A 21,069-nucleotide genomic window follows, 5' to 3' on the forward strand; every position below is an offset into this window, starting at 1 on the left:
TGTTGTGTTTAATGGTGTATTACTGTAACTGGAAAAACGCTACATTTGTTTTTTACGGTAGAAAAACTGTCAGCTAAGTTGCCAGACTAAAAAAAAAAAAGAACTTGTTTGGTTTTTCCATGAACAATATAATGTTGTAAAAACCAATGTTAATTCAACACAAAAATTCTGGCAACAAAGCTGGCCAGCTTTTTCCGTGAATACCCCCCTCCAAAAAAACAGTGGTAGGGTTTTTCCATTTACCGTAAAAAATAAAAAAAAACACCAATTTACAGTAACATTTTGTAAATTTTAAGTTTTACTGTAAAATCGACAGTCTAGCTAAAACAATGTATATGATTAAAAATTAAATCCAGAGGCAAATGTATACATTATTCACTGTCACAGTGAATAATGTATAAATAGCCATAACTGCCATGTGGCCCTCAACGAAAACCAGTTTGACATCCGTGCTTTAGTGCTTTTTTCCATCAAGTACCCGCTCAGAAAAGATAAAACTTGCTCTCCAAGCACCACCATAATGACCATCATTGACATACAGTACCACAGTAGGCCTAAGTATACATTAAAAAGAAGGCGGACCTTTTATTTAACAAGTATATTTAATAGAGACGTCCGATAATGTCGGACTGCCGATATTGTCCGCCGATAAATGCTTTAAAATGTGATATTGGAAATTATCGGTATCGGTTTCAAAATTATCGGTATCGGTTTCAAAAAGTACAATGTATAACTTTATAAACGCCACTGTGTACACGGACATAGGGAGAAGTAAATACCGACAATAAAAGAGCTGCTGGCCCAGTCACATAATATCCACAGCTTTTCACACACACAAGCGAATGCAAGGCGTACTTGGTCAACAGCCATACAGGTCACACTGAGGGTGGCCGTATAAACAACTTTAAAGGCCTACTGAAACCCACTACTACCGACCACGTAGTCTGATAGTTTATATATCAATGATGGAATCTTAAAATTGCAACACATGCCAATACGGCCTTTTTAGTTTACTAAATTGCAATTTTAAATTTCCCGCAAGTTTCTTGTTGAAAATGTCGCGGAATGATGATGCGTATGCGTGACGTCAGGGACCGTCAGGAAATATTAGCGCTGCGCCACTCGCGGCTAAAAGTCGTCTGCTTTAACCACATAATTACACAGTATTTTGGACATCTGTGTTGCTGAATCTTTTGCAATTTGTTCATTTAATAATGGAGACTATAAAGAAGAATGCTGTTGGTGGAAAGCGGTGGATTGCAGCTGTCTTTAGCACCGAAACACAGCCGATGTTTCTTTGTTTGTTGTGAAGCAGAGCGGTCAAGCGAACATGTTTTCTCTACGTCAACCAGCATGTTTTGAATGGGGAAATTGTGATATATATCTTACCGGAGACATCAGTGGATTATTCGTCATCCTGCAGGAGCTGTCAAAAAAGGCAGCTGTGAGCTTGGCTCCTCGTCTTCTCTCTGAGACGCTGCGTGTTCACCGCAGCCATCCGACCTCGAGGTATGTCTTTACAATCTTTAAAATCTCACTAAAACACTATTAAAACAATGAGCAGATAAGGGATCTTCCAGAATGTTTCTAGTAAATGTGTCTAATTACATCTGAAACGCTCCCACTGCCCTGTCTTTTTTTTTTTTTTCCTAGTCCTTCACTATCAATATCGTAATTCACAAATCTTTCATCCTTGCTCAAATTAATGGGGAAATTGTCGCTTTCTCGGTCCGAATTGCTCTTACTGCTGGTGGCTCCCATTATAAACAATGTGAATATGCATGGAGCCCTGCAACTCGTGACGTCACGCACACATACTTCCGGTAAAGGCAGGGCTTTTCTATTAGCCACCAAAAGTTGCAAACTTTATCGTCGATGTTCTCTACTAAATCCTTTCAGCAAAAATCTGGCAATATTGCGAAATATTCAAGTATGACACATAGAATGGACCTGCTATTCCCATTTAAATAAGAAGATCTCATTTCAGTAGGCCTTTAACACTGCTACAAATATGCGCCACACTGTGAACCCTCACCAAACAAGAATGACAAACACATTTCGGGAGAACATCCGCACCATAAACACAACAGATGAAATTCCCAGATACCCTTGCAGCACTAACTCTTCCGGGACGCTAAAATATACAAACCATCACCTCAACACCCCCCAACTCGACCTCCTCACGCTCTCTCAGGGAGAGCATGTCCCAAATTCCAAGCTTCTAAAAAAAATAATGCACTTTGTGACTTCAATAATAAATATGGCAGTGCCATGTTGGCATTTTTTTTTTTTCCATAACTTGAGTTGATTTATTTTGGAAAACTTTGTTTTTGCATCCAGGGGGCATCACAACAAAATCAGGCATAAATAATGAGTTAATTCCACGACTGTATGTATCGGTATCGGTTGATATTGGTATCGGTAATTAAGAGTTGGACAATTTCGGAATATCAGAATATCGAAAAGCCTTTATCGGACATCTCTAATATTTAATATTGTCGGCCACCTAACAGTACACACGGTGTGAACAGTGACACTGTGCTTCAATATGGGAAAATAAAACTCTAATCGCTAATTAAGAGATAGCGGCACAATTACCACGGTTTGAGAATCACTGCTGCAGTGTAATGGGGATAATACAGTAGTTAGTGGCTGTAACATGCAAGTGGTGGTGATATACAGTATGTACAACTAATTAGTGACAATGTTTACATTTGATGCTGTTTCTCAAGTCAATCAATCAATCAATCAATCAATCAATCAATCAATGTTTACTTATAGAGCCCTAAATCACTAGTGTCTCAAAGGGCTGCACAAGCCACAACACAAACCACTAGGACTATTTTATTTTTTTAGAAACAGAAGTTTTATTAAATGTAGTATTTTTTTCCACGTTATTTAACAGAACATGTACGATATACGATTAATCTGGGGAATTTAGTTGAATATCCATTAACTAAATTGTCCGATATGCTTACAATACAGCGAACCAGTGACAGCCTTACCAATGACGCTTGGAGGATTCTCTGTGAATTACATTCGAACACACTCAAGGTTTGCTGCACAAATGTTGCCTCATTCCTGTGAGAATCCTGCGAGCGACTGAAGCGTTACGGAATGGGAGTTGTTTGATTTATCCCGGACTAGATGCAGTGCGCTCAGACAACCACAAAGTAGCGTCTGTGAGCAGATAAAGCCGTATCATCTCTTTCTCTTTCGGACTTTTCGAGGAAACGCTATTTTTCACTCACGATTTGAGTGAGGGATGAGGCAAAAACTGGATGAAGCAAGTGTTAAGATGAAAAAATGTAAGGTATTTCATAGAGCTGGGCGATATATCGATATAGTCGATTTATCGCGGGTTTGTCTCGGTGCGATATAGAAAATGACTATATCGTGATATTCGGGTATACGTTCTCACGCAGTTACTTTTAGCTACGGGCGTTACACTGCATGTGTTTCCCTCTATTGTCTCTCCTCACAGAGACGTAAACCAAGCGCACCTTCTTACATCCGTCACGTGTGCAACATGTCAATGTTAGCTGTGATGCTAACGGTGAGGTGCGAGTGGTAATACGAGATAAAGAAGGTGCGAATCTGGTAACAAATGGAGGAAGAATTAATTACCAAGAAAAACAGCACGGGATCCGTCGTCTGGCGGCGGTTTGGCTTCAAGCGGGAAGATGTTCAACATTTATGCGGCAGAAGCGTTGCTACAAAAAGTAGCAGCACTGCTAATGTAGCATCATTTGAAAAGTCCCCCGCTAGAGATTGAAGAATTTTTGAAACTCTGCATGTCAACATTTCTGTTCGGTGACACACCAACAAAATTTCCAGATCAACACCGTCATGCACAAAAGTGCACTTCAAATGTTTCAAACTATTGTGGTAGCGTTCTGTACAAAAAGTGCACTTTAATTTAGTGTTTTTTTGATATATCATCTTGGTGACATCATGCACAAAAGTGCACTTTATTTGTTTTTAACTATCATAGTGGCGTTCTGTAAAAAAAGTGCACTTTAATTTAGTGTTGTTTTGATATGTCATCTTGGTGACATCATCCACAAAAGTGCACTTTATTTGTTTTTAACTATTGTTGTAGCGTTCTGTACAAAAAGTGCACTTTAATTTAGTGTTGTTTTGATATGTCATCTTGGTGACATCATGCACAAAAGTGCACCTTATTTGTTTTTAACTATTGTAGTGGCGTTCTGTACAAAAAGTGCACTTTAATTTAGTGTTGTTTTGATATGTCATCTTGGTGACATGCACAAAAGTGCACCTTATTAGTTTTTAACTATTGTAGTGGCGTTCTGTACAAAAAGTGCACTTTAATTTTGTGTTGTTTTGATATGTCATCTTGGTGACATCATGCAAAAAAATGCACCCTATTTGTTTTTAACTATTGTAGTGGCGTTCTGTACAAAAAGTGCACTTTAATTTAGTGCTGTTTTGATACGTCATGTTGGTGACATCATGCACAAAAGTGCACCTTGTTAGTTTTTAACTATTGTAGTAGCCTTCTGTACAAAAAGTGCACTTTAATTTAGTGTTGTTTTGATATGTCATCTTGGTGACATAATGCACAAAAGTGCACTTTATTAGTTTTTAACTATTGTAGTGGCGTTCTGTACAAAAAGTGCACTTTAATTTAGTGTTGTTTTGATATGTCATCTTGGTGACATCATGCACAAAAGTGCACTTTATTTGTTTTAAACTATTGTAGTGGTGTTCTGTACAAAAAGTGCACTTTAATTTAGTGTTGTTTTGATATGTCATCTTGGTGACATCATGCACAAAAGTGCACTTTATTTGTTTCAATCCGTTGTAGTAGCGTTCTGTACAAAAAGTGCACTTTAATTTAGTGTTGTTTTGATATGTCATCTTGGTGACATCATGCACAAAAGCGCACTTTATTTGTTTTAAACTATTGTAGTGGTGTTCTGTACAAAAAGTGCACTTTAATTTAGTGTTGTTTTGATATGTCATCTTGGTGACATCATGCACAAAAGTGCACTTTATTTGTTTCAATCCATTGTAGTAGCGTTCTGTAGAAAAAGTGCACTTTAATTTAGTGTTGTTTTGATATGTCATCTTGGTGACATCATGCACAAAAGTGCACTTTATTTGTTTTAAACTATTGTAGTGGTGTTCTGTAAAAAAATTCCACTTTAATTTAGTGTGGTTTTGATATGTCATCTTGGTGACATGCACAAAAGTGCACTTTATTTGTTTTTAACTATTGTTGTAGCGTTCTGTACAAAAAGTGCACTTTAATTTAGTGTTGTTTTGATATGTCATCTTGGTGACATGCACAAAAGTGCACCTTATTTGTTTTTAACTATTGTAGTGGCGTTCTGTACAAAAAGTGCACTTTAATTTAGTGTTGTTTTGATATGTCATCTTGGTGACATCAGCACAGAAGTGCACCTTATTAGTTTTTAACTATTGTAGTGGCGTTCTGTACAAAAAGTGCACTTTAATTTAGTGTTGTTTTGATATGTCACCTTGGTGACATCATGCAAAAAAATGCACCTTATTTGTTTTTAACTATTGTAGTGGCGTTCTGTACAAAAAGTGCACTTTAATTTAGTGTTGTTTTGATATGTCATCTTGGTGACATCATGCACAGAAGTGCACCTTATTAGTTTTTAACTATTGTAGTGGCGTTCTGTACAAAAAGTGCACTTTAATTTAGTGTTGTTTTGATATGTCACCTTGGTGACATCATGCAAAAAAATGCACCTTATTTGTTTTTAACTATTGTAGTGGCGTTCTGTACAAAAAGTGCACTTTAATTTAGTGCTGTTTTGATACGTCATGTTGGTGACATCATGCACAAAAGTGCACCTTATTAGTTTTTAACTATTGTAGTAGCGTTCTGTACAAAAAGTGCACTTTAATTTAGTGTTGTTTTGATATGTCATCTTGGTGAAATCATGCACAAAAGTGCACTTTATTAGTTTTTAACTATTGTAGTGGCGTTCTGTACAAAAAGTGCACTTTAATTTAGTGTTGTTTTGATATGTCATCTTGGTGACATCATGCACAAAAGTGCACTTTATTTGTTTCAATATATTGTAGTAGCGTTCTGTACAAAAAGTGCACTTTAATTTAGTGTTGTTTTGATATGTCATCTTGGTGACATCATGCACAAAAGTGCACTTTATTTGTTTCAATCCATTGTAGTAGCGTTCTGTACAAAAAGTGCACTTTAATTTAGTGTTGTTTTGATATGTCATCTTGGTGACATCATGCACAAAAGTGCACTTTATTTGTTTTAAACTATTGTAGTGGTGTTCTGTACAAAAAGTGCACTTTAATTTAGTGTTGTTTTGATATGTCATCTTGGTGACATCATGCGCAAAAGTGCACTTAATTTGTTTTTAACTATTGTAGTGGCGTTCTGTACAAAAAGTGCACTTTAATTTAGTGTTGTTTTGATATGTCATCTTGGTGACATCATGCACAAAAGTGCACCTTATTTGTTTTTAACTATTGTAGTGGCGTTCTGTACAAAAAGTGCACTTTAATTTAGTGTTGTTTTGATGTCATCTTAGTGACATCATGCACAAAAGTGCACCTTATTTGTTTTTAACTATTGTAGTGGCGTTCTGTACAAAAAGTGCACTTTAATTTAGTGTTGTTTTAATATGTAATCTTGGTGACATCATGCACAAAAGTCCACTTTATTTGTTTTTAACTATTGTAGTGGCGTTCTGTACAAAAAGTGCACTTTAATTTAGTGTTGTTTTGATATGTCATCTTGGTGACATCATGCACAAAAGTGCACTTTATTTGTTTTTAACTATTGTAGTGGCGTTCTGTACAAAAAGTGCACTTTAATTTAGCGTTGTTTTGATATGTCATCTTGGTGACATCATGCACAAAAGTGCACCTTATTTGTTTTTAACTATTGTAGTGGCGTTATGTACAAAAACCACACTTTAATTTAGTGTTTTTTTGATATATCATCTTGGTGGCATCATGCACAAAAGTGCACTTTATTTGTTTGTAACTATTGTAGTGGCGTTCTGTACAAAAAGTGCACTTTAATGTTGTTTTGATATGTCATCTTGGTGACATCATGCACAAAAGTGCACTTTATTTGTTTTAAAATGTCTCTGACAATCTTGCACTCTCTGTTTTGGAAATGACATGAATGTTTGTGCCACTGCTTAATAACTGTTTAATAAGTACAGTTTGGGTCAATTGACTTAGTTGTGGTTTCCTTCTCTGTATGAAAGTTTAAAATGAGCATATTTTAATGCAGTATGAAGAAGAATGTTTTAATGTAGACACATAGAATCATCATACTGCTGTGATTATATGCATCAAGTGTTCATTCAAGGCTAAGGCAAAATATCGCGATATATATCGTGTATCGCGATATGGCATAAAAATATCGAGACATCAATAAAAGGCCATATCACCCAGCCCTAGTATTTCATGTCTCAAAGGCTCTAATTATGTTCAAATATTTCATCAGAAGGTCGGAATATTATGAAAATATTAGATTTTTTTTGTTTTTTTGTTGTAATTATCCTTCTGTCCGGCAATTCGTCAGGCCTTGGGAAGCAATTAGCCACACAAACAAGAGACTGTACCTTCAAAGCTGAAAAGTGGGTCGAGTCAATCCGTCTCGGTGCCTTTCACACAGAACAGGAAAAAGAATTGGTGTGAGTGTGAGTCAGCAGCAAGTCCTCCCTTAAACCTCCAGTCGCGTGTGACGTCTGTTGACACGTGAGCCATCGCTGGTCAGTGATGCTGATGCTGTAACCATAGCGACCAGGCAACTCGACGGACCGCTCACGACAACAGCATCGACCCAATTTGTACCCAAAATTTTATTTTAAGTCTTTTCTTTCTTTCCTGAGTCAGCGTGACTCAGGTCTGTGACACTCCGACACCTGATGAGTATCTTTGTGTGCGTGCCCCGTACCTTTTTTTTGTGTGCACCGAAAGCCAAAGTACAAACATTTTCTTATGGCAGAGCAACAATCTTTCTGTTTGTGTCGGCCATGTCTCATGATTCCACGCGGCAACCCTTTTTTTTGAGCAGCTGGCAGGGGGGGGGAAACGGAGTGTCCCGCCACATGACAGACCCGGTCTTTGTCAGGACTGTACACTTTTGTTCCCCTCCTGGGGGGCGGGGGGGGATTCATGAAATTCCGCACGATAAAACTTTGCTTGGATGGTGTTTAGCTTCGATTGCCGCGGGCAATTCGCCATGGCGCCGCCGTTTCTGCCCGGCGTTGCCTTCAAGGTCTTTCGTTGACGATGGGAGATTGGGAACACCGTGCAAAGTTGCCCCCCTCCCTCGTCCTCTTTTTAATGAGGCCTGGCACATTTCTTTGCCCAGTTTTAGGACTTTCTGCAATCTACTCTGCTCTTTTCAGCCTTCGATACATCCAAAGTATACTTGACAACCCTTCCGATTTTTCCGGGAGACTCCCGAATTTCTGTGCCCCTCCCGAAAATCTCCCAGGGTAACCATTCTCCCGAATTATCGTTTTTTGTCCACTTTTCCTCCATACATACAATCAACGTGTCGACTCATTCACATAATATATGCGGTTTTAAAGTGAATGCAAGGCATACTTGGTCAAAAGCCATACAGGTCACACTGAGGGTGGTCGTATACACAACTTTAACACTGTTACAAATACGCGCCACACTGTGAACCCACACCAAACAAGAATGATAAACACATTTCGGGAGAACATCCACACGGTAACACAACATAAACACAACAGAACAAATACCCAGAAACCCTTGCAGCACCATCTCCCGAATTCGGAGGTGTAAAGGTTGGCAAGTGATCTGATTTGGTCCAAATCTGATTTTTTTTTTTGTCCCAGCTGACCGTTTAGACCAGGTTTTCTGAAAGGGGGAACTGCGAAAAGACAAAATGTTTTGGTTTTATTTGGAGTCTAACTTGTAAACATGGATTTGATCTAGGTGGCTATCAATGTAGCTAAGGGGAGCAATCAATTCTACCTCTAAATCACTTTTAAAATGCATTCAAAAACCGTCAACAATGTTTCATTTACGTTCCCTAACCTGTATAATAACCGAGCTTTAGCGACATTTTTATTGTAATAGTGAACACTGAGGAACTCTTTTTCTACCGTAATAAAGTCACTTTGGTATTAGCCGTAAAAGCTAGCACTGGAAAGAGATAAGCTAGCTTTAGCGACATTGGTATTGTAAGAGTGAACACTTTGATCTTTACCATGAATTGATTAACGTGGACCCCGACTTAAACAAGTTGAAAAACTTATTACCATTTAGTGGTGAATTGTGCGGAATATGTACTGTACTGTGCAATTTACTAATAAAAGTCTCAATCAATCAAAAAACTAAGGTAATATTTTGGCAGTGTATTAACATTGCTTGGGTATTAGCCGTAACAGCAGGCTATGTAAAGAGATAAGCTAGCTTTAACAACATTGGTATTGAAAAAGTGAACACTGAGAAACTCTTTTTTTAGCGTAGTAACGTCGCTTCGATATTAGCCGTAAATGCTAGCGACGGAAAGAGATAAGCTAGCTTTAGCAACATTGGTATTGAAAGAGTGAACACTGAGGAACTATTTTTTCTAGCTTAGTAAAGTTGCTTCGGTATTAGCCGTAAAAGCTAGCGACGGAAAGTGATAAGCTAGCTTTGGCTACATTTGTATTGTAAGAGTGAACACTGAGGAACTATTTTTATCTAGTGTAGTATTGTCGCTTCGGTATTAGCCGTAAAAGCTAGGGACGGAAAGAGATAAGCTAGCTTTAGCGACATTGTTAATTGTAAGAGCGAACACTGAGGAACTATTTTTTCTAGTATAGTATTGTCGCTTCGGTATTAGCCGTAAAAGCTAGGGACGGAAAGAGATAAGCTAGCTTTAGCGACATTGTTAATTGTAAGAGCGAACACTGAGGAACTATTTTTTCTAGTATAGTATTGTCGCTTCGGTATTAGCCGTAAAAGCTAGCGACGGAAAGCGATAAGCTAGTTTCAGCGACCTTTGTATTGAAAGAGTGAACACTGAGGAAGTATTTTTCCAGCGTACTAACGTCTCTTCGGTATTAGCCGTAAAAGATAGCGACGGAACGAGATAAGCTAGCTTTAGCAACATTTTTATTGTAAGAGTGAACACTGAGGAATTATTTTTCTAGCGTAGTAACGTCGCTTTGTTATTAGCCGTAAAAGCTAGCGACGGAAAGAGATAAGCTAGCTTTAGCAACATTTACATTGTAAGAGTGAACACTGAGGAATTATTTTTCTAGCGTACTAACGTCGCTTTGTTATTAGCCGTAAAAGCTAGCGACGGAAAGAGATAAGCTAGCTTTAGCGACATTTGTATTGTACGAGTGAACACTGAGGAAATATTTTTCTAGCGTAGTAATGTCGCTTTGTTATTAGCCGTAAAAGCTAGCAATGGAAAGAGATAAGCTAGCTTTAGCGACACTGGTATCGTAAGAGTGAACGCTGAGGAACTATTTTTCTAGCTTAGTAAAGTTGCTTCGGTATTAGCCATAAAAGCTAGAGACGGAAAGTGATAAGCTAGCTTTGGCGACATTGGTATTGTAATAGTGAACACTGAGGAACTATTTTTTCTAGTGTAGTAATGTCGCTTCGGTATTAGCCGTAAAAGTTAGGGATGGAAAGAGATAAGCTAGCTTTAGCGACATTGTTATTGTAAGTGCGAACACTGAGGAACTATTGTTTCTAGTGTAGTATTGTGGCTTCGGTATTAGCCGTAAAAGCCAGCGACGGAAAGAGATAAGCTAGCTTTAGCGACATTTGTATTGTAAAAGTGAACACTGAGGAATTATTTTTCTAGCGTAGTAACGTTGCTTCGGTTTTAGCCATAAATGCTAGCGACGGAAAGGGATAAGCTACCTTTAGCGATATTGTTATTGCAGGAGTAAAACACTGAAGATATCTTTTTCTAGCGTAGTAACAATGCTTCGGTATTAGCTGTAAAACAGCTAGCTACAGTAAGCGATAAGCTAGCTTCAACGGCAGCACAAAACATGTTAGTTTATAATGCGATAAAACCCCAATTTGTACTGACTGAAAAACACGAACAATCATATTAATGTATCTGTAAAATATTTGCCCGTATTTCATGTTTAGTTTGTACACAGCTAGCTCAACAGCATGTGTACTGTAGTTTTAAAAACACGCATGACGTGCTGGGTGTATCACAATCAATATTTCAAATGTGACTCGTTCGATGGACAGTTGTGCGTTTTGTCCAGCTGGCCGGGAACATTTTTTTTCCCGGTTTAGTTGGACAAGCAGTCCATTTATGTCGATATAACTTCTCTCCAAGTTCCACATTAGCAGTTTCGAGTCTAGCCAACCTCGCTCTCTCGCCTCTGCTCCAATGTCTCACCCTTCCTTCGTCCACACATCTTTTTAATCCCGGGGCCCAATAGTTCCACTACAGAGGGGCTCCGGGGCCCACTTAAATATTAACACTGAATTTGTCATTTTACTATTGATTTTGATCTTATTCAATAATTATATCTCACTTACTTACAGTATACAACTTTGTCAAATTATATGAAAGTATGTGTTAATCACAAAAAATATTATTAAAACATAAACCTTAATCGTAGGTCAGGCTAATATATAAAAAAAGAGTGTACTGTTAAGAAAAATAAATATACTTAAAATTATGTTGTGCTAAATTAAATAAACTAAATTAATTATGAATGTTTTTCAATAAAATTTAAGTGCAAATAAACGTATAGCTCCAACACTTTGGTCTTCATTTTTGCGTAAAAAAAACGTATTTGCCTTTAGCTCCAGACTTCTTCTGTTTGTTTGATATTGTCATTACTGCCACCGGTGGTGAAGACGTGTATTACAACTGAGTCCAGCCGCGGCCCATATGAACCACACCTGTGATAAACTTATTTTTTGACCCCCCCAAAAAAACTGGTTTGATAACAAAGCCCATGTGTGGTCCCAATGTGGCTCCAAAGTGGCCTCCACAACACTTACATGCGCAGTTTGAAAAAAAAAAAGTATAAACAAAGGAAATTCCGTAAATCAGGGGTGTCTAAACTTTTTCCACGGAGGGCCACACACGGAAAAATTAAAGCATGCGGGGGCATTTTGATATTTTTCATTTTCAAACCTTAACAAAATATATGGATTTTAAAAAATTGTTTTACCTTTAGGGGTCCCGGGGACCATAAAGGGTCTCAGTTAATAAAAAGTTAAAAATAAGTCAAATTTTATTATTATTTTTTATCTAATGCTTACAGTAAATCTGTATATCAACTTTAAAAAAAAAGGTTTTATGGCATTTCTGTCAAAAACATCTTTGTTTTTTTTAATAGTAAAACTGAAATATGCAGTATTTAGTAATTAGAGCCCTCAAAGGTCAATAATGCAGGACACCATTGAATTTAATTCTTTATTATTTTTGAGTAATCACAGTGAAAAGATAAATAAAATACCACTAAATATATTTGGGATCCAAAAGGGGCCCCACTCAGAAAGTGATACATTTTTATTAGGGGTTTTTTAAACTTTCAACACTTAAGTTACGAGATCAACTTCAGATATATCTGTTGATTTTACGTTTTAACTATTCTTTTGTTTGTTTTATGCTCTTTTGTCATATGGCAACTGCACAATAAATGCAATATTTACCACATAAAACATTTTAAAGTGACATTTTTGAACTCATTGGAGCTTTGAAAATAATTCATTATAACATGGACTTTTTTGTCATTATTTTTTGTTTTGAGCAATGGCAAAAAAATAAATAATTGATGGATTGAAACTTGTATTTAGTAGATTGCACAGTGCAGTACATATTTCGTACAATTGACCACTAAATGGTAACACCCAAATAAGTTTTTCAACTTGTTTTAGTCGGGGTCCACGTTAATCAACCTGGTATATAATTCAAGCCATGCATTGGCCGGGAATTGAACCCGGGTCAACTGCTTGGAAGGCAGCTATACTAACCACTATACCACCAATGCCTGGGAAGTGCTACTTTTGTCATAAATAACGTACTTCTGTTAACAAAAATGTATTTACATTGCATGCTAATGAATAATAATCTCCATCACTGAGATGAATAAAGTGCAAAACCAAAAAAAAAAGTAGTTTTATACATCAGAATCAAAATTAGTTTTATCGGCCAATTTTGTTTAATTTTATGCAACATGGTGACATCTATAGTTTCAGTAAGTGGATAACCTGCAGGTTTTGTGGCATTGGTGGTATAGTGGTTAGCATAGCTGCCTTCCAAGCAGTTGACCCGGGTTCGATTCCCGGCCAATGCATGGTTTTAATGAATAAATAAGTCATCCACATTGATGTCCCACTGGGTTGTGAGTTTTTCCTTGCCCTTTTGTGGGCTCTGAACCGAGGATACCGTTGTGGCTTGTGCAGCCCTTTGAGGCACTTGTGATTTAATTAGGGCTATATAAATGAACGTTGATTGATTGATTGATTTTTCAATCAATCAATCAACTCCTATAATGGTTCTCCATTATACGTGCCTTGTTGTATACATGCCTTGTTTGTTGTTGTTGTTGCGGTCTTGTTCGCCTCGTAAATCGTCGTATTTCCTGCGCTCGGCTAGAGGCTCCGGTTTTAGATGACGGAATAAGTTTTTGCTTTTGCCTTTTTTTAAAGACACTTTGCAGCGTGCAGTTGGGGTGTAACGGTACACAAAAATGTCGGTTTAGAGGTCACGGTTCGGTTCATTTTCGGTACAGTAAGAAAACAAAAAAATATACATTTTCGAGTTCTTTATTTACCAAATTTGTAAACAATGGCTTTATCCTTTTAATATTGGAAACACTGTAATAATTCTGCCCATGTTAATCCACATTAAACTGCCTCAAATTGTTGCTTTGATTAAATAATAAATAATAGCTTTTCTTCTACATATAAAAAGTGCAACATTAAACAGTTTCAAGTCAACTCATCATACTTAATTTATTACAGCATTTCCATTGAGAGCCGCATTTGGAAAAGTATGCCATGGCCATTTATAGATTTTTTTTCATAAATTAAAAAAAAAAAAATGCTAAAAACATTTTTGTGCTATAGATGACTAAGTATATTTTTGTTATTATTAATTGGAAAATGTCAGCTTTTTCTTATTGCATTCTGATTCTATGCTGTTATTGCTGTTATCGGGGCAGTATGTATAGATTTTTTTTTCTCTAAAAATAAAAAATACTAAAAACAGCTTTATGTTTTAGGTGACTAAGTATATTATTGTTATTATTAGTTTGAAAATGTCAGCTTTTTTCTTATTAAATTCTGATTCCATGCTGTTATTGCTATTATCGGGGCGGTGTGGCTCGGTTGGTCGAGTGACCCTGCCAGCAACTTGAGGGTTCCAGGTTCGATCCCAGCTTCTGCTGTTGTGTCCTTGGGCAAGACACTTTACCCACCTGCTCCCTGTGCCACCCACTCTGGTTTAAATGTAACTTAGATATTGGGTTTCACTATGTAAAGCGCTTTGAGTCACTAGAGAAAAGCGCTATATAAATATAATTCACTTCACTTATTCACAATTGCATAACTGAGTGTCAAAAATTCTGCCTTTACAGAAATATTAATGTTCATTTACACATTTAACAGTGTTTATTATTGTTGCTGTAATTTTTCTAATTAATTCATTGATAAGTTAGTATTCGTTATCATTTTTTGAACCAACAAACTAACTTTGTTCATTGTTATTTGATTGAATTTAATTTTAAGAGCTTTTAATAAACTTTTTCCATTGAGAGCCGCATTTGGAAAAGTATGTATAGATTTAATTTTTTTCTAAAAATGAAAAATGCTAAAAACAGCTTTATGTTACAGGTGACCAAATATATTATTGTTATTATTAGTTTGAAAATGTCAGCTTTTTTCTTATTAAATTCTGATTCCATGCTGTTATTGCTATTATCGGGGTGGTGTGGCTCGTTTGGTCGAGTGGCCCTGCCAGCAACTTGAGTGTTCCAGGTTCGATCCCAGCTTCTGCCATTGTGTCCTTGGGCAAGACACTTTACCCACCTGCTCCCAGTGCCACCCACTCTGGTTTAAATGTAACTTAGATATTGGGTTTCACGATATAAAAGCGCTTTGAGTCACTAGAGAAAACGGTTATATAAATATAATTCACTTCACTTATTCACAATTGCATAACTGAGTGTCAAAAATTCTGCCTTTACAAAAATGTTCATTTACACATTTAACAGTGTTTATTATTGTTACTGTAATTTTTCAAATTAATTAATTGATAAGTTAGTATTCGTTATCATTTTTTGAACCAACAAACCAACTTTGTTCATTGTTATTTGATTGAATTTAATTTTAAGAGCTTTTAATATTTTAAATCAGGGGTGTCTAAACTTTTTCCTTTGAGAGCCGCATTTGGAAAAGTATGTATAGATTTCTTTTTTCTCTAAAAATAAAAAATGCTAAAAACAGCTTTATGTTATAGCTGACTAAGTATATTATTGTTATTATTAGTTTGAAAATGTCAGCTTTTTCTTATTACATTCTGATTCTATGCTTTTATTGCGGTATGGCTCAGTTGGTAGAGTGGCCCTGCCAGCAACTTGAGGGTTCCAGGTTCGATCCCAGCTTCTGCCGTTGTGTCCTTGGGCAAGACACTTTACCCACCTGCTCCCAGTGCCACCCACTCTGGTTTAATTGTAACTTAGATATTGGGTTTCACGATATAAAAGCGCTTTGAGTCACTAGAGAAAAGGGCTATATAAATATAAATCGCTTCACTTTTTTCTTACACTGCCACAGTCATGGAGTTTTTTCTGACAATATTTTGCGGGTCAACACACCTGGTTGAGACTGACCAAAAATATCCGGTCTGCGTCACCTGAGGGCAAAAAGATCAGATTTGGTGCTCAGTGTAAACGGTGCTTCGAAAACCCAGGTAACGTAATGTGCAACAAACGTTACCCGAAATGCATTTGTATGCACGTTTCAGCCTTGTGGCCCAGATCCTGCATGTGCTTTGTGACGATAACCTTTCCAGAGTGACTCATGAGTTATTAAAAGTATAAATAATTCATGCATTATTCACCCAATGGGAGATGATTCCCTTTGGGCTGTTTGCAACCTCACAGTTTCATTTTTCAAAAGCAAAAAAAAAAAAAATAACACCACCAATTTAGCTTTTGTTACTGTTAGCGGTTGAACAGAAAGTGTCCGCACACGTATAATAAGAAAACAGTGCATGCAGATACACAAACACGGTCTCAGAGAAGCAAGGAACAATTTGCAGTCATGATAGAAAATTGTTATCATTAGCGAAAGTCACACAAAGCTGATGCCCGTGTTGCGGCGGGATGTAGGGCTGGGCGATATATCGATATGCTCAATGTATCGCGGGTGTTGTAACTTATGGGTTACGTAGTTCATGTGATGATCATTCGTACTTTGCATATTTGATTTACAAACCCCGTTTCCATATGAGTTGGGGAATTGTGTTGGATGTAAATATAAACGGAATACAATGATTTGCAAATCATTTTCAACCCATATTCAGTTGAATATGCTACAAAGACAACATATTTGATGTTTAAACTGATAAACATTTTTTTGTTGTTGCAAATATTCAATAACTTTAGGATTTGATGCCAGCAACATGTGACAAAGAAGTTGGGAAAGGTGGCAATAAGCACTGATAAAGTTGAGGAATGCTCATCACACACTTATTTGGAACAGGTTAATTGGGAACAGGTGGGTGCCATGATTGGGTATGAAAACAGCTTCCTAAAAAAATGCTCAGTCTTTCACAAGAAAGGATGGGGCGAGGTACACCCCTTTGTCCACAACTGCGTGAGCAAATAGTCAAACAGTTTAAGAACAACATTTCTCAAAGTGCAATTGCAAGAAATGTAGGGATTTCAACATCTACGGTCCATAATATCATGTAAGGTTCAGAGAATCTGGAGAAATCATTCCACGTAAGCGGCATGACCGGAAACCAACATTGAATGACCGTGACCTTCATTCTCTCAGACGGCACTGTATCAAAAACCGACATCAATCTCTAAAGGATATCACCACATGGGCTCAGGAACACTTCCGAGAACCACTGTCACTAAATACAGTTTGTCAGTATATCTGTAAGTGCAAGTTAAAACTCTACTATGCAAAGCGAAAGCCATTTATCAACAACATCCAGAAACGCCGCCAGCTTCTCTGGGCCCGAGATCATCCAAGATGGACTGATGCAAAGTGGGAAAGTCTTCTGTGGTCTGACGAGCCCACATTTTAATTTTTTGGGGGAAATATTTGACATCGTATCAACCAAACCACAGGAGAAGCGGACCATCCAGACTGTTATCGATGCAAAGTTCAAAATCTAGCACCTGTGATGGTATGGGGGTGCATTAGTGCCAAGGCATGGGTAATTTACACATCTGTGAAGGCACCATTAATGCTGAAAGGTACATACAGGTTTTGGAGCAACATATGCTGCCATCTAAGCACGGTCTTTTTCATGGACGCCCCTGCTTATTTCATCAAGACAATGCCAAGCCACATTCAGCACGTGTTACAACAGCGTGGCGTCGTAAAAAAAAGAGTGTGGTTACTTTCCTGGCCCGCCTGCAGTCCAGAAGACCTGTCTCCCATCAATAAATGTGTGGCGCATAATGAAGCGTAAAATACGACAGCGGGGACCCCGGACTGTTGAACGACTGAAGCTCTACATAAAACAAGAACGGGAAAGAATTCCACTTTCAAAGCTTCAACAATTTGTTTCCTCAGTTCCCAAACGTTTATTGAGTGTTGTTAAAAGAAAAGGTGATGTAACACAGTGGTGAACATGCCCTTTCCCAACTACTTTGGCACGTGTTGCAGCCATGAAATTCTAAGTTAATTTTTATTTGCAAAAAAAAAGAAAAATAATATGAGTTTGAACATCCAATATCTTGTCTTTTTTAGTGCATTCAACTGAATATGGGTTGAAAAGGATTTGCAAATCATTGTATTCCGTTTATATTTACGTCTAACACAATTTCCCAATTCATATGGAATTGGGGTTTGTATGTCATCTTAGTGACATCATGCACAAAAGTGCACTCGTAGCTTGTTTTAAAACAATATTGCTTTTTCTGTTTTGAAATTACATTAATGTTTGTGCCACTGCTTAATCACTTTTGCTAAATTGACTTAGCTGTTATTTCCCTCTTTGCATGTAAGTTTAAAATGAGCATAAATAAATGCAGTATGAAGAAGAATGTTTTAATGTAGACACATAGAATCATCATACTGCTGTGATTACATGCATCAAGTGTTCATTCAAGGCTAAGGCAAAATATCGCGATATATATCGTGTATCGTGACATGGCCCCAAAATATCGAGATATTAATAAAAGCCCGTATCGCCCAGCCCTAGCAGGGTGTATTCCCTAAAACACATGGGAAAGTGTAAAGACAGTTGGCGTAGGAAAGATGGTGAAGGCATATTATTGTACTAATTCAGGGGTGTCAAACCTACGGCCCGAGGGCCGGATCAGGCCCGGGAACAAGTTTTATCCGGCCCACGGGGTGTGTTTGCTAAGTATAAAAATGAACCTAAAATTGTTGAATGAAAGAAACCGCTGTTCTAAATGTGTCCACTGGATGTCGCAATAGCAATTCTTTGTATCTTTGTAGACGATGCTACATATGTACAAAATAAACCACATGATGTTCGCACATCAGTCGAGGAAAATGATAATGGGTTGTACTTGTATAGCGCTTTTCTACCTTCAAAGTACTCAAAGCGCTTTGACACTACTTCCACATTTACCCATTCACACACACATTCACACACTGATGGAGGGAGCTGCCATGCAAGGCGCCAACCAGCACCCATCAGGAGCAAGGGTGAAGTGTCTTGCTCAGGACACAACGGACGTGACGAGGTTGGTACTAGGTGGGATTTGAACCAGGGACCCTCGGGTTGCGCACGGCAACTCTCCCACTGCGCCACGCCGTCCCTAAAATGATCAAACTACATAAATGACATCCTATATTTCTTTATCTTGATCAGTGGTCCCCAAACTACGGCCCGCCGGCCGGATTTTGGACGCTGGCGGTCCCAAGTTAAAACATTTGAATTTGAATTTTATTTCTGTATTTAATTTTTTTTTAAATCTGTCCTTTCTAATCCATTTTATACTTCTTGTTACTCTCGGTGTCTCCTAGCCGCCCAGGCAAATCTAATTGTTTAAAAATGCATTTTCCCGTGACATCATTCCGCTCATTTACGTGATTAACGTGGACCCGACTTAAACAAGTTGAAAAACGTATTCAGGTGTTACCATTTAGTGGTTGATTGTACGGAATATTTACTGTACTGTGCAATCTACTAATAAAAGTTTCAATCAGAATAATAAAGATACATATATATATGTATGTATATAAACGAGGTTACTTTGGTTTACCCGTAGAACGGAATATACTTTAGGTCAGGAAAAAGTAGAGACTATTTCATCCCTACAAGCCTGTTTTGCAGATTTCCCTGCTCTTCAGGGGATTTTATGATAAAATCACCAAAGTCGTCATCCACCCGCCGTCCACCTGAACCAACATTTTATCCGAACCGCAACCGCCCGCTGAAATACATCAGAGGTCGGCCGCCTTTACCACTCACAGAGCTATTCAAATACGTTTCACAGAGTAATGAAGACGATTGGAACTGCTAACGTTCTAACGGATATCCAATGGCGTTCATCTTGACGACAAGAATATGGGCGTATTGTGAAAACATTGCCTTTGACACCTTCAACAACATGCACAAACCGATTGTTAGTCCGGCAACATGATGTGTGCAGCTTCCGCAATCACACGTACAAGATTGAAAGGCATACTGGGTGATACAGAGTACACTGATGGTTGTGATGTAAACAATTTTAACACTCTTACTAATATGCGCCACGCTGTGAAGCCACACCAAACAAGATTGACAAACACATTTCGGGAGAACATCATCACAGTAACACAACATAAACGCAACACAACAAATACCCAGAATCATTTGTATCCGTGACACTTCCTGAATATATTTTACACCCCCGCCTCCCCCAACCCCGCCCACCTTACCAACGCACGTACATGCTGTAGAAGGCGACAAAGCCAATGGCTTCATAGCACGCCCGAATCTAATCAAAATCTATTTTTTCGTCATGTCACCCGCCCGACCCGCGGTTTATCCGCGGACTCCGCAGATGAGACCACAAACCGCTCATCTCTAGGATGTATACAGAGTAAAATCCCCTGAAGAGCAGGGAAACCTGCGAAACAGGCTTGTAGGGATGAATTAGCTTCTGTGTTATTTCCTGACCTAATATATATTTTTTACAGCCCGGCCCCCGTCTAAATTTTTTTAACCCAATGTGGCCCCCGAGTCAAAAAGTTTGGGGACCCCTGATCTTAATGGATAGAAAATGAACACCAATACGTTGATTGATGAACAGTATCACATCATTTATTCTGAAAATATAAATAACGACAAATAAAGTAGATATACTATTAACCGCAACAGGTAATTGTAAAAAACAACAAACAAAAAAACAACAACATTATGATTAGTACGATTTCAAAATGTGCTTGATTTTTTTTTAAACACAGAAAACAATCTGAAGTTGTCCTTTATTTTAAAGTTATCGTGCCGATCTAAAATGAGTTTGACACCCCTGGTCTAATGAGATCAACTTGTGGTCTGAGGTGTGCCGGGAGTGAGTTTGCACCAAAAATCGGGGGCCGAGAAAATCAAGCGAAAGCGTTAAAAAAAAATCACTCTGTGAATTTAGACGCAGTGCGAAAAGTAAAAAAAAAAAAGCAAAGCACTGCAACTGCTTTGTTGAGAACATACTGACCTTGGACGCATGGAGTAGATTCTAAAGTCTTTTTTTTTTGTTTGTTTTTTTTCCTTCAAAGATTGTCCTCTTCAATATTGCCTGTTTCTCCAGTAGTTGCTATCTTTCTTCCTCTTCCATAGAGCTGATGACTTTTGTTCTTCTATTTAAGTCTGGCTGGCTGATGGGACAGAATCCTGGTGTGTTGATGACGGATAAAAAG

General features: G+C 37.8%; 1 long non-coding RNA gene and 2 other non-coding genes across 4 annotated transcripts in view; 2 read left to right on the forward strand and 1 right to left on the reverse strand.

Moving 5' to 3' along the window:
- Positions 1 to 21,069, forward strand: part of LOC133569827 (uncharacterized) — a 90,024-nt gene that overhangs the window by 34,856 nt on the left and 34,099 nt on the right. The window lies entirely within an intron of this gene.
- trnag-ucc (transfer RNA glycine (anticodon UCC)) lies at positions 12,930 to 13,001 on the reverse strand. Its single transcript has one exon. It is a non-coding gene; the product is annotated as a tRNA-Gly (tRNA).
- trnag-ucc (transfer RNA glycine (anticodon UCC)) lies at positions 13,236 to 13,307 on the forward strand. Its single transcript has one exon. It is a non-coding gene; the product is annotated as a tRNA-Gly (tRNA).

The sequence above is a fragment of the Nerophis ophidion genome, linkage group LG15 (genome assembly GCF_033978795.1).
Source record: "Nerophis ophidion isolate RoL-2023_Sa linkage group LG15, RoL_Noph_v1.0, whole genome shotgun sequence".
Lineage (NCBI taxonomy): Eukaryota > Metazoa > Chordata > Actinopteri > Syngnathiformes > Syngnathidae > Nerophis > Nerophis ophidion.